Consider the following 13994-nt stretch of genomic DNA (forward strand, 5'->3'; position numbering starts at 1 on the left):
CAATCCTGTCATGTTGTGGGGGCGGAGTCACAACCCAGTGTGTGCTGCCATGAAGGCATCAGGAAAGTCATTTAAAACTGCTTGCGGCTTTAATGTAATGTCTGGTCCCGGCAATATGGATGAAAATCAGTGAGACAAACGGCATGGGTACCCCCCACGCACCCAAATAAAAAAAAGGAAAGGGGTGGGGCTCCCAGGCCCTATATACTATGAACAGCAGTATACAGGCGGTGCAAACAAGACAGGGACTGTAGGTTTGTTGTTAAGTAGAATCTGTTTATAATTTTGAACTGGTACATTTTTAAAGTGTAGCTCCAGCCAAAAAATCTATTTTTAAGCTTTTTGGAAAACATAGGGAAGGGTTATCACCCCTGTAACATTTGTTTTGCTGTCTGTATACCTCTTCAGAAGTTTTTACCTCACTTTCTGTCCCAATGACAAATGTTTTTTGAAAATTTGGGTTTTTTAGTGAAACAAGGATTGGTGATAAAGCATCCGTGGAGAGGAGACATGTTTTTCCCATATCAACTCTTACAGGATATAATTTCCCTTCCTATGGGGTAGATTTCATCTCACTTCCTGTTGTTTCCTTCCATTTGCAAGTAGGAGTCGTTTGTAAGTTGGATGTTTGAAAGTAGGGGCCTGCCCTATATGCTCTGCAGAAATTTGGGCCTAAGGTGTTGGTGCTGCCACAACACTGTAAGCCATCACAGTTACTCTTGGTGGGCACTGGAACGCCCTGCTGTGAACTATTATATCAAGAATTGTAATTACATGCCATTGTTGAACAGTGGTAGAAAAATTGGACCTTTAGTGGTGGTGGTGGTGCTTGTGCCACAACACTGTAAGTCCTCATAGTTACTCTTGGTGGGCGCTGGAATGGGCCCTGTTGTTAAATATTGTATCAAGAATTGTAATTACATGCCATTGTTGAACAGGGGCAGAAAAATTGGGCCTTTGGTGGTGGTGGTGGTGTTGCCACAACACTGTAAGCCCTCACAGTTACTCTTGGTGGGTGCAGAAATGGGCCCTGCTGTAAAGTATTTAATCAAAAATTGTAATTGCACACCCCTGATAAACAGTGGCTTAAAAATTGGGCCTTAGGCATTGGTGCTGATGCCACAACACTTCAACCCCTCACAGATACTCTAGTTGGAGCTCAGGAATGAGCCCTGCTGCAAAGTATTGCATCAAAAATTGTAATTACATGCCCCTCTTAAACAGGCACTGAAAAAATGGGTCATAGGCACTGGTGCTGGTGCCACAACATTGCAACCCCTCACAGATACTCTAGTTGGAGCGCAGGAATGAGCCCTGCTTCAAAGTATTACATCAAAAATTGTAATTACGCGCCCATCTTAAACAGGGGCTGAAAAATTGAGCCTTAGGCACTGGTGCTGGTGCCTCAGCACTGCAACCCCTCGCAGATACTCTAGCTGTAGAGCAAGAATGAGCCCTGCTGCAAAGTATTGCATCAAAAATTGTAATTACACGCCCCTGTTAAACAGGGGCTGAAAAATTGGGCCTTAGGCACTGGTGCTGGTGCCACAACGCTGCAACCCCTCACAGATATTGTAGTTGAGCGCAGCAACGAACCCTCCTGCAAAATATTGCATCAAAAATTGTAATTACATTCCCCTGTTAAACAGGGGATGAAAAGTTGGGCCTTAGCCACTGGTAGCGGCACCAAGAACCAAACATTTTCTTACAAGCAATCAGCATGATCATTGAGGAGGAAGAGGATAGTCACTCAGCATAACAGGATAGCCACTCAGCATAGGCAGTCTTGACGGGATCTGACATAAAAAAAAAAAAATATCAGTTACATCAGCATCAGGTGCTTGTTAGCTGATGGTGATCCAAGACTGAATCATTTTTATGAAGGTGAGTCGATCAACCGAGTCGGTGGACAGGCGCACCCTTTGATTGGTTGCAAAGCCTCCAGTAGCACTGAATGTCGCTTTCCGAAAGAACGCTGGATGCAGGACAGACCAGTAGCTCAAATGCATACTGAGCAAGCTCTGGCCAGTGATCCATCCTCAAGACCCAGTAACCCCAAGGGTTTTCAGTGGGAAAGGTGTCCAAGTCTGATCTTTCCCCTAGGTATTCTTGCACCATGTAAATCAGATGCTGTGATGGTTGCTGGAACTGATCATACCTTGGGGCTGCGGACTAAAAAATTGTCTGAACGCATTGGTCAGACGGCCACCTTCTCCGCCATTCCTTCTGTGACTGACCGAAGCCTCAGCAAAATGTTGTCCAGGACCAGGAATTTGTAACCTCCCAGTCTCTGGGAACACGTTGCACAGACCTTTCTGCAAGGCCTCCAGAAGATGTTTCATCCTCTGCTCCCTCTGCGATGGCAAGATAAGGTCCGCAACCTTACCCTTGTAACGTGGATCAAGGAGGGTTGCCAGCCAGTAATGATCCCTCTCCTTAAACCGACGAATATGAGGATCCTTCCGCAGGCTTTGCAGGATCAGGGAGGCCATACAGCATAGGTTAGCTGAGGCATTCGGTCCGGAGTCCTCTGGGTCACTAAGAACTAGGGATGAGCCGAACATCCCCCCGGTTCGCTTTGCACCAGAACCTGCAAACGAACCTAAAATTCGTGCAAACTTTAGAACCCCATTAAAGTCTATGGGACTCAAATGTTCGAAATCAAAAGTGCTAATTTTAAAGGCTAATATGCAAGTTATTGTCCTAAAAGGGTTTGGGGACCTGGCTCTTGCCCCAGGAGACATGTATCAATGCAAAAAAAAGTTTGGCTTTTTTTCGGGAGCACTGATTTTAATGAAAAAAAGTGGAATATTCCTTTAAATATCGTGCCTGGGGGGTGTCTATAGAATGCCTGTGAAGTGGCATGTGTTTCCCTTGTTTAGAACAGTCCCTGCACAAAATGACATTTCTAATGGAAACAAAAGTCATTTAAAACTGCTTGCGGTTGGTTCCGGCAATATGGATGAAAATCATTGAGTAAAATGGCATGGGTAGCCCCCCTGCCCATTACCAGCCCCTTTGGGTCTTGTATGGATGTTAAGGGGAAACCCGTACCCAAATTAAAAAAAGGAAAGGCGTGGGGCCCCCAGGCCCTATATACTCAGAACAGCAGTACACAGGCGGTGCAAACAAGACAGGGACTGTGTAGGTTTGTTGTTAAGTAGAATCTGTTTGTAATTTTGAACTGGTACATTTTTAAAGTGTAGCTCCAGTCAAAAAATCTATTTTTTGAAAACATAGGGAAGGGTTATCACCCCTGTAACATTTTTTTTTCGTCTGTGCATCTCTTCACTTTCACCTCACTTTCTGTCCCAATGACCAATGTTTTTAGAAAATTTGGGTTTTTTAGTAAAACAAGGATTGAGATCAAGAATCAGTGGAGAGGAGACATGTTTTTTCCCATATCAACTCTTACAGGAGAGACTTTCCCTTCCTAGGGGTAGATTTCATCACACTTCTTGTTGTCTCCTTCCGTTTGCAAGTAGGAGATGTTTGTAAGTTGGATGTTTGAAAGTAGGGGCCTGCCCTATATACTCTGCAGAAATTTGGGCCTAAGGTGGAACACAAACTTGGGGCTATGAGAACTCTACAACACTGGCTTTTGATGGTAACAGCAACCCCGGGTCACGGCATCTTTATGCGCTGGATGAAGTGTAATGTCCACAGCCACCTCTGTCATGCCCATGCCAGTTCAGACCCCTGAAGGTACACAAGGAGGAGGGAGTCTCTCTGTAAGACCGCTTCTTGCAACCAGCATCAACTCTGTGATATATGATACCTTGATACTATCCTAGCGTCTTTAGATCACAATGTGGCAGGCCGTAGTCAGATCACTAAAGGATTGGTCAAGGTGTATCCTGCCATGTCATGCTACACCCGCTGGAACACAAACTTGGGGCCATGAGAACTCTACAACAGTGGCATTTGAAGGTAACAGCAGAGAGTGAAAAGACTTTCTTTGAAGGCCAGTGGGATGTACATTTTGGACAGCGAGGACCACTGCTTTTCGACAGGCACAAAAGAGGCCATCTATGTCAAAGTGAAACAACCATCCTATAAGGCGGTGGGGTTTCCTTCAACACCACCTGTCGGCCACATAGAATGACATTGTAACATTATTAGCCTTTGCCATTTTCACAACTATCGAGCAGCCATAAGCAGTGATGTGACAGCAACTGAGAAGGCCTGAGCACTTTCCTTTCCATTAGAAATTCAGCAGAAAGTTAGCCGTTTATCTCTGGAATGGCTGAGATGGTGTCGATTGGCTTCTGCAGCTAGAATGCCCTTTGTGAAGGCTTAGCAAAGAGTCAGGGGCAGGTGCAGGGCCAGTGGCGCAATGGATAACACATCTGACTACGGATCAGAAGATTGTAGGTTCGACTCCTACCTGGCTCGTTGACAATGCTGTGATCGTATAGTGGTTAGTACTCTGTGTTGTGGCCGCAGCAACCCCGGTTCGAATCCGGGTCACGGCATCTTTATGCGCTGGATGAAGTGTAATGTCCACAGTCACGCCCATGCCAGTTCGGACCCCTGAAGGTACACAAGGAGCAGGAAGTCTCTCTCTCTCTAAGACCGCTTCTTGCAACCAGCACCAACTCTGTGATATAGGATACCTTGATACTATCCTAGCGTCGGTCGATTACAATGTGGCAGGCCGTAGTCAGATCACTAAAGGATTGGTCAACAGGCCAAGGTGTATCCTGCCATGTCATGCTACACCCGCTGTAACACAAACTTGGGGCCATGCGAACTCTACAACAGTGGCCTTTGAAGGTAACAGCAGAGAGTGAAAAGACTTTCTTTGAAGGCCAGTGGGATGTACATTTTGGACAGCGAGGACCACTGCTTTTCGAGAGGCACGAAAGTAGGCAGCCATCTATGTGGAAGTGAAACAACCATCCTATAAGGTGGTGGGGTTTCCTTCAACACCACCTGTGGGCCACATAGAATGAGATTGTAACATTATTAGCCTTTGCCATTTTCACAACTATCGAGCAGCCATAAGCAGTGATGTGACAGCAACTGAGAAGGCCTGAGCACTTTCCTTTCCATTAGAAATTCAGCAGAAAGTTAGCCGTTTATCTCTGGAATGGCTGAGATGGTGTCGATTGGCTTCTGCAGCTAGAATGCCCTTTGTGAAGGCTTAGCAAAGAGTCAGGGGCAGGTGCAGGGCCAGTGGCGCAATGGATAACGCGTCTGACTACGGATCAGAAGATTGTAGGTTTGACTCCTACCTGGCTCGTTGACAATGCCATGATCGTATAGTGGTTAGTACTCTGCGTTGTGGCCGCAGCAACCCCGGTTCGAATCCGGGTCACGGCATCTTTATGCGCTGGATGAAGTGTAATGTCCACAGTCACGCCCATGCCAGTTCGGACCCCTGAAGGTACACAAGGAGCAGGAAGTCTCTCTCTCTCTAAGACCGCTTCTTGCAACCAGCACCAACTCTGTGATATAGGATACCTTGATACTATCCTAGCGTCGGTCGATTACAATGTGGCAGGCCGTAGTCAGATCACTAAAGGATTGGTCAACAGGCCAAGGTGTATCCTGCCATGTCATGCTACACCCGCTGTAACACAAACTTGGGGCCATGCGAACTCTACAACAGTGGCCTTTGAAGGTAACAGCAGAGAGTGAAAAGACTTTCTTTGAAGGCCAGTGGGATGTACATTTTGGACAGCGAGGACCACTGCTTTTCGAGAGGCACGAAAGTAGGCAGCCATCTATGTGGAAGTGAAACAACCATCCTATAAGGCGGTGGGGTTTCCTTCAACACCACCTGTGGGCCACATAGAATGAGATTGTAACATTATTAGCCTTTGCCATTTTCACAACTATCGAGCAGCCATAAGCAGTGATGTGACAGCAACTGAGAAGGCCTGAGCACTTTCCTTTCCATTAGAAATACAGCAGAAAGTTAGCCGTTTATCTCTGGAATGGCTGAGATGGTGTCGATTGGCTTCTGCAGCTAGAATGCCCTTTGTGAAGGCTTAGCAAAGAGTCAGGGGCAGGTGCAGGGCCAGTGGCGCAATGGATAACGCGTCTGACTACGGATCAGAAGATTGTAGGTTCGACTCCTACCTGGCTCGTTGACAATGCCGTGATTGTATAGTGGTTAGTACTCTGCGTTGTGGCCGCAGCAACCCCGGTTCGAATCCGGGTCACGGCATCTTTATGCGCTGGATGAAGTGTAATGTCCACAGTCACGCCCATGCCAGTTCGGACCCCTGAAGGTACACAAGGAGCAGGAAGTCTCTCTCTCTCTAAGACCGCTTCTTGCAACCAGCACCAACTCTGTGATATAGGATACCTTGATACTATCCTAGCGTCGGTCGATTACAATGTGGCAGGCCGTAGTCAGATCACTAAAGGATTGGTCAACAGGCCAAGGTGTATCCTGCCATGTCATGCTACACCCGCTGTAACACAAACTTGGGGCCATGCGAACTCTACAACAGTGGCCTTTGAAGGTAACAGCAGAGAGTGAAAAGACTTTCTTTGAAGGCCAGTGGGATGTACATTTTGGACAGCGAGGACCACTGCTTTTCGAGAGGCACGAAAGTAGGCAGCCATCTATGTGGAAGTGAAACAACCATCCTATAAGGCGGTGGGGTTTCCTTCAACACCACCTGTGGGCCACATAGAATGAGATTGTAACATTATTAGCCTTTGCCATTTTCACAACTATCGAGCAGCCATAAGCAGTGATGTGACAGCAACTGAGAAGGCCTGAGCACTTTCCTTTCCATTAGAAATTCAGCAGAAAGTTAGCCGTTTATCTCTGGAATGGCTGAGATGGTGTCGATTGGCTTCTGCAGCTAGAATGCCCTTTGTGAAGGCTTAGCAAAGAGTCAGGGGCAGGTGCAGGGCCAGTGGCGCAATGGATAACGCGTCTGACTACGGATCAGAAGATTGTAGGTTCGACTCCTACCTGGCTCGTTGACAATGCCGTGATCGTATAGTGGTTAGTACTCTGCGTTGTGGCCGCAGCAACCCCGGTTCGAATCCGGGTCACGGCATCTTTATGCGCTGGATGAAGTGTAATGTCCACAGTCACGCCCATGCCAGTTCGGACCCCTGAAGGTACACAAGGAGCAGGAAGTCTCTCTCTCTCTAAGACCGCTTCTTGCAACCAGCACCAACTCTGTGATATAGGATACCTTGATACTATCCTAGCGTCGGTCGATTACAATGTGGCAGGCCGTAGTCAGATCACTAAAGGATTGGTCAACAGGCCAAGGTGTATCCTGCCATGTCATGCTACACCCGCTGTAACACAAACTTGGGGCCATGCGAACTCTACAACAGTGGCCTTTGAAGGTAACAGCAGAGAGTGAAAAGACTTTCTTTGAAGGCCAGTGGGATGTACATTTTGGACAGCGAGGACCACTGCTTTTCGAGAGGCACGAAAGTAGGCAGCCATCTATGTGGAAGTGAAACAACCATCCTATAAGGCGGTGGGGTTTCCTTCAACACCACCTGTGGGCCACATAGAATGAGATTGTAACATTATTAGCCTTTGCCATTTTCACAACTATCGAGCAGCCATAAGCAGTGATGTGACAGCAACTGAGAAGGCCTGAGCACTTTCCTTTCCATTAGAAATTCAGCAGAAAGTTAGCCGTTTATCTCTGGAATGGCTGAGATGGTGTCGATTGGCTTCTGCAGCTAGAATGCCCTTTGTGAAGGCTTAGCAAAGAGTCAGGGGCAGGTGCAGGGCCAGTGGCGCAATGGAAAACGCGTCTGACTACGGATCAGAAGATTGTAGGTTCGACTCCTACCTGGCTCGTTGACAATGCCGTGATCGTATAGTGGTTAGTACTCTGCGTTGTGGCCGCAGCAACCCCGGTTCGAATCCGGGTCACGGCATCTTTATGCGCTGGATGAAGTGTAATGTCCACAGTCACGCCCATGCCAGTTCGGACCCCTGAAGGTACACAAGGAGCAGGAAGTCTCTCTCTCTCTAAGACCGCTTCTTGCAACCAGCACCAACTCTGTGATATAGGATACCTTGATACTATCCTAGCGTCGGTCGATTACAATGTGGCAGGCCGTAGTCAGATCACTAAAGGATTGGTCAACAGGCCAAGGGGTATCCTGCCATGTCATGCTACACCCGCTGTAACACAAACTTGGGGCCATGCGAACTCTACAACAGTGGCCTTTGAAGGTAACAGCAGAGAGTGAAAAGACTTTCTTTGAAGGCCAGTGGGATGTACATTTTGGACAGCGAGGACCACTGCTTTTCGAGAGGCACGAAAGTAGGCAGCCATCTATGTGGAAGTGAAACAACCATCCTATAAGGCGGTGGGGTTTCCTTCAACACCACCTGTGGGCCACATAGAATGAGATTGTAACATTATTAGCCTTTGCCATTTTCACAACTATCGAGCAGCCATAAGCAGTGATGTGACAGCAACTGAGAAGGCCTGAGCACTTTCCTTTCCATTAGAAATTCAGCAGAAAGTTAGCCGTTTATCTCTGGAATGGCTGAGATGGTGTCGATTGGCTTCTGCAGCTAGAATGCCCTTTGTGAAGGCTTAGCAAAGAGTCAGGGGCAGGTGCAGGGCCAGTGGCGCAATGGATAACGCGTCTGACTACGGATCAGAAGATTGTAGGTTCGACTCCTACCTGGCTCGTTGACAATGCCGTGATCGTATAGTGGTTAGTACTCTGCGTTGTGGCCGCAGCAACCCCGGTTCAAATCCGGGTCACGGCATCTTTATGCGCTGGATGAAGTGTAATGTCCACAGTCACGCCCATGCCAGTTCGGACCCCTGAAGGTACACAAGGAGCAGGAAGTCTCTCTCTCTCTAAGACCGCTTCTTGCAACCAGCACCAACTCTGTGATATAGGATACCTTGATACTATCCTAGCGTCGGTCGATTACAATGTGGCAGGCCGTAGTCAGATCACTAAAGGATTGGTCAACAGGCCAAGGTGTATCCTGCCATGTCATGCTACACCCGCTGTAACACAAACTTGGGGCCATGCGAACTCTACAACAGTGGCCTTTGAAGGTAACAGCAGAGAGTGAAAAGACTTTCTTTGAAGGCCAGTGGGATGTACATTTTGGACAGCGAGGACCACTGCTTTTCGAGAGGCACGAAAGTAGGCAGCCATCTATGTGGAAGTGAAACAACCATCCTATAAGGCGGTGGGGTTTCCTTCAACACCACCTGTGGGCCACATAGAATGAGATTGTAACATTATTAGCCTTTGCCATTTTCACAACTATCGAGCAGCCATAAGCAGTGATGTGACAGCAACTGAGAAGGCCTGAGCACTTTCCTTTCCATTAGAAATTCAGCAGAAAGTTAGCCGTTTATCTCTGGAATGGCTGAGATGGTGTCGATTGGCTTCTGCAGCTAGAATGCCCTTTGTGAAGGCTTAGCAAAGAGTCAGGGGCAGGTGCAGGGCCAGTGGCGCAATGGATAACGTGTCTGACTACGGATCAGAAGATTGTAGGTTCGACTCCTACCTGGCTCGTTGACAATGCCGTGATCGTATAGTGGTTAGTACTCTGCGTTGTGGCCGCAGCAACCCCGGTTCGAATCCGGGTCACGGCATCTTTATGCGCTGGATGAAGTGTAATGTCCACAGTCACGCCCATGCCAGTTCGGACCCCTGAAGGTACACAAGGAGCAGGAAGTCTCTCTCTCTCTAAGACCGCTTCTTGCAACCAGCACCAACTCTGTGATATAGGATACCTTGATACTATCCTAGCGTCGGTCGATTACAATGTGGCAGGCCGTAGTCAGATCACTAAAGGATTGGTCAACAGGCCAAGGTGTATCCTGCCATGTCATGCTACACCCGCTGTAACACAAACTTGGGGCCATGCGAACTCTACAACAGTGGCCTTTGAAGGTAACAGCAGAGAGTGAAAAGACTTTCTTTGAAGGCCAGTGGGATGTACATTTTGGACAGCGAGGACCACTGCTTTTCGAGAGGCACGAAAGTAGGCAGCCATCTATGTGGAAGTGAAACAACCATCCTATAAGGCGGTGGGGTTTCCTTCAACACCACCTGTGGGCCACATAGAATGAGATTGTAACATTATTAGCCTTTGCCATTTTCACAACTATTGAGCAGCCATAAGCAGTGATGTGACAGCAACTGAGAAGGCCTGAGCACTTTCCTTTCCATCAGAAATTCAGCAGAAAGTTAGCCGTTTATCTCTGGAATGGCTGAGATGGTGTCGATTGGCTTCTGCAGCTAGAATGCCCTTTGTGAAGGCTTAGCAAAGAGTCAGGGGCAGGTGCAGGGCCAGTGGCGCAATGGATAACGCGTCTGACTACGGATCAGAAGATTGTAGGTTCGACTCCTACCTGGCTCGTTGACAATGCCGTGATCGTATAGTGGTTAGTACTCTGCGTTGTGGCCGCAGCAACCCCGGTTCGAATCCGGGTCACGGCATCTTTATGCGCTGGATGAAGTGTAATGTCCACAGTCACGCCCATGCCAGTTCGGACCCCTGAAGGTACACAAGGAGCAGGAAGTCTCTCTCTCTCTCTAAGACCGCTTCTTGCAACCAGCACCAACTCTGTGATATAGGATACCTTGATACTATCCTAGCGTCGGTCGATTACAATGTGGCAGGCCGTAGTCAGATCACTAAAGGATTGGTCAACAGGCCAAGGTGTATCCTGCCATGTCATGCTACACCCGCTGTAACACAAACTTGGGGCCATGCGAACTCTACAACAGTGGCCTTTGAAGGTAACAGCAGAGAGTGAAAAGACTTTCTTTGAAGGCCAGTGGGATGTACATTTTGGACAGCGAGGACCACTGCTTTTCGAGAGGCACGAAAGTAGGCAGCCATCTATGTGGAAGTGAAACAACCATCCTATAAGGCGGTGGGGTTTCCTTCAACACCACCTGTGGGCCACATAGAATGAGATTGTAACATTATTAGCCTTTGCCATTTTCACAACTATCGAGCAGCCATAAGCAGTGATGTGACAGCAACTGAGAAGGCCTGAGCACTTTCCTTTCCATTAGAAGTTCAGCAGAAAGTTAGCCGTTTATCTCTGGAATGGCTGAGATGGTGTCGATTGGCTTCTGCAGCTAGAATGCCCTTTGTGAAGGCTTAGCAAAGAGTCAGGGCCAGGTGCAGGGCCAGTGGCGCAATGGATAACGCGTCTGACTACGGATCAGAAGATTGTAGGTTCGACTCCTACCTGGCTCGTTGACAATGCCGTGATCGTATAGTGGTTAGTACTCTGCGTTGTGGCCGCAGCAACCCCGGTTCGAATCCGGGTCATGGCATCTTTATGCGCTGGATGAAGTGTAATGTCCACAGTCACGCCCATGCCAGTTCGGACCCCTGAAGGTACACAAGGAGCAGGAAGTCTCTCTCTCTCTAAGACCGCTTCTTGCAACCAGCACCAACTCTGTGATATAGGATACCTTGATACTATCCTAGCGTCGGTCGATTACAATGTGGCAGGCCGTAGTCAGATCACTAAAGGATTGGTCAACAGGCCAAGGTGTATCCTGCCATGTCATGCTACACCCGCTGTAACACAAACTTGGGGCCATGCGAACTCTACAACAGTGGCCTTTGAAGGTAACAGCAGAGAGTGAAAAGACTTTCTTTGAAGGCCAGTGGGATGTACATTTTGGACAGCGAGGACCACTGCTTTTCGAGAGGCACGAAAGTAGGCAGCCATCTATGTGGAAGTGAAACAACCATCCTATAAGGCGGTGGGGTTTCCTTCAACACCACCTGTGGGCCACATAGAATGAGATTGTAACATTATTAGCCTTTGCCATTTTCACAACTATCGAGCAGCCATAAGCAGTGATGTGACAGCAACTGAGAAGGCCTGAGCACTTTCCTTTCCATTAGAAATTCAGCAGAAAGTTAGCCGTTTATCTCTGGAATGGCTGAGATGGTGTCGATTGGCTTCTGCAGCTAGAATGCCCTTTGTGAAGGCTTAGCAAAGAGTCAGGGCCAGGTGCAGGGCCAGTGGCGCAATGGATAACGCGTCTGACTACGGATCAGAAGATTGTAGGTTCGACTCCTACCTGGCTCGTTGACAATGCCGTGATCGTATAGTGGTTAGTACTCTGCGTTGTGGCCGCAGCAACCCCGGTTCGAATCCGGATCACGGCATCTTTATGCGCTGGATGAAGTGTAATGTCCACAGTCACGCCCATGCCAGTTCGGACCCCTGAAGGTACACAAGGAGCAGGAAGTCTCTCTCTCTCTAAGACCGCTTCTTGCAACCAGCACCAACTCTGTGATATAGGATACCTTGATACTATCCTAGCGTCGGTCGATTACAATGTGGCAGGCCGTAGTCAGATCACTAAAGGATTGGTCAACAGGCCAAGGTGTATCCTGCCATGTCATGCTACACCCGCTGTAACACAAACTTGGGGCCATGCGAACTCTACAACAGTGGCCTTTGAAGGTAACAGCAGAGAGTGAAAAGACTTTCTTTGAAGGCCAGTGGGATGTACATTTTGGACAGCGAGGACCACTGCTTTTCGAGAGGCACGAAAGTAGGCAGCCATCTATGTGGAAGTGAAACAACCATCCTATAAGGCGGTGGGGTTTCCTTCAACACCACCTGTGGGCCACATAGAATGAGATTGTAACATTATTAGCCTTTGCCATTTTCACAACTATCGAGCAGCCATAAGCAGTGATGTGACAGCAACTGAGAAGGCCTGAGCACTTTCCTTTCCATTAGAAATTCAGCAGAAAGTTAGCCGTTTATCTCTGGAATGGCTGAGATGGTGTCGATTGGCTTCTGCAGCTAGAATGCCCTTTGTGAAGGCTTAGCAAAGAGTCAGGGGCAGGTGCAGGGCCAGTGGCGCAATGGATAACGCGTCTGACTACGGATCAGAAGATTGTAGGTTCGACTCCTACCTGGCTCGTTGACAATGCCGTGATCGTATAGTGGTTAGTACTCTGCGTTGTGGCCGCAGCAACCCCGGTTCGAATCCGGGTCACGGCATCTTTATGCGCTGGATGAAGTGTAATGTCCACAGTCACGCCCATGCCAGTTCGGACCCCTGAAGGTACACAAGGAGCAGGAAGTCTCTCTCTCTCTAAGACCGCTTCTTGCAACCAGCACCAACTCTGTGATATAGGATACCTTGATACTATCCTAGCGTCGGTCGATTACAATGTGGCAGGCCGTAGTCAGATCACTAAAGGATTGGTCAACAGGCCAAGGTGTATCCTGCCATGTCATGCTACACCCGCTGTAACACAAACTTGGGGCCATGCGAACTCTACAACAGTGGCCTTTGAAGGTAACAGCAGAGAGTGAAAAGACTTTCTTTGAAGGCCAGTGGGATGTACATTTTGGACAGCGAGGACCACTGCTTTTCGAGAGGCACGAAAGTAGGCAGCCATCTATGTGGAAGTGAAACAACCATCCTATAAGGCGGTGGGGTTTCCTTCAACACCACCTGTGGGCCACATAGAATGAGATTGTAACATTATTAGCCTTTGCCATTTTCACAACTATCGAGCAGCCATAAGCAGTGATGTGACAGCAACTGAGAAGGCCTGAGCACTTTCCTTTCCATTAGAAATTCAGCAGAAAGTTAGCCGTTTATCTCTGGAATGGCTGAGATGGTGTCGATTGGCTTCTGCAGCTAGAATGCCCTTTGTGAAGGCTTAGCAAAGAGTCAGGGGCAGGTGCAGGGCCAGTGGCGCAATGGATAACGCGTCTGACTACGGATCAGAAGATTGTAGGTTCGACTCCTACCTGGCTCGTTGACAATGCCGTGATTGTATAGTGGTTAGTACTCTGCGTTGTGGCCGCAGCAACCCCGGTTCGAATCCGGGTCACGGCATCTTTATGCGCTGGATGAAGTGTAATGTCCACAGTCACGCCCATGCCAGTTCGGACCCCTGAAGGTACACAAGGAGCAGGAAGTCTCTCTCTCTCTCTAAGACCGCTTCTTGCAACCAGCACCAACTCTGTGATATAGGATACCTTGATACTATCCTAGCGTCGGTC

The 13994-nt window shown here is 48.3% G+C and overlaps 2 non-coding genes across 2 annotated transcripts; both read left to right on the forward strand.

Annotated features, from left to right (window-relative positions):
* The first annotated feature begins 10353 nt into the window (after nt 1-10353).
* TRNAH-GUG (transfer RNA histidin (anticodon GUG)) lies at nt 10354-10425 on the forward strand. The gene has a single exon. It is a non-coding gene; the product is annotated as a tRNA-His (tRNA).
* A 2480-nt stretch (nt 10426-12905) lies between these two features.
* TRNAH-GUG (transfer RNA histidin (anticodon GUG)) lies at nt 12906-12977 on the forward strand. The gene has a single exon. It is a non-coding gene; the product is annotated as a tRNA-His (tRNA).
* Nucleotides 12978-13994: the final 1017 nt, after the last annotated feature.

The sequence above is a fragment of the Lithobates pipiens genome, unplaced genomic scaffold, assembly GCF_037356315.1.
Source record: "Lithobates pipiens isolate NorthernLeopardFrog02 unplaced genomic scaffold, aLitPip1_a1.2 Scaffold_8, whole genome shotgun sequence".
In the NCBI taxonomy this organism is placed as follows: domain Eukaryota; kingdom Metazoa; phylum Chordata; class Amphibia; order Anura; family Ranidae; genus Lithobates; species Lithobates pipiens.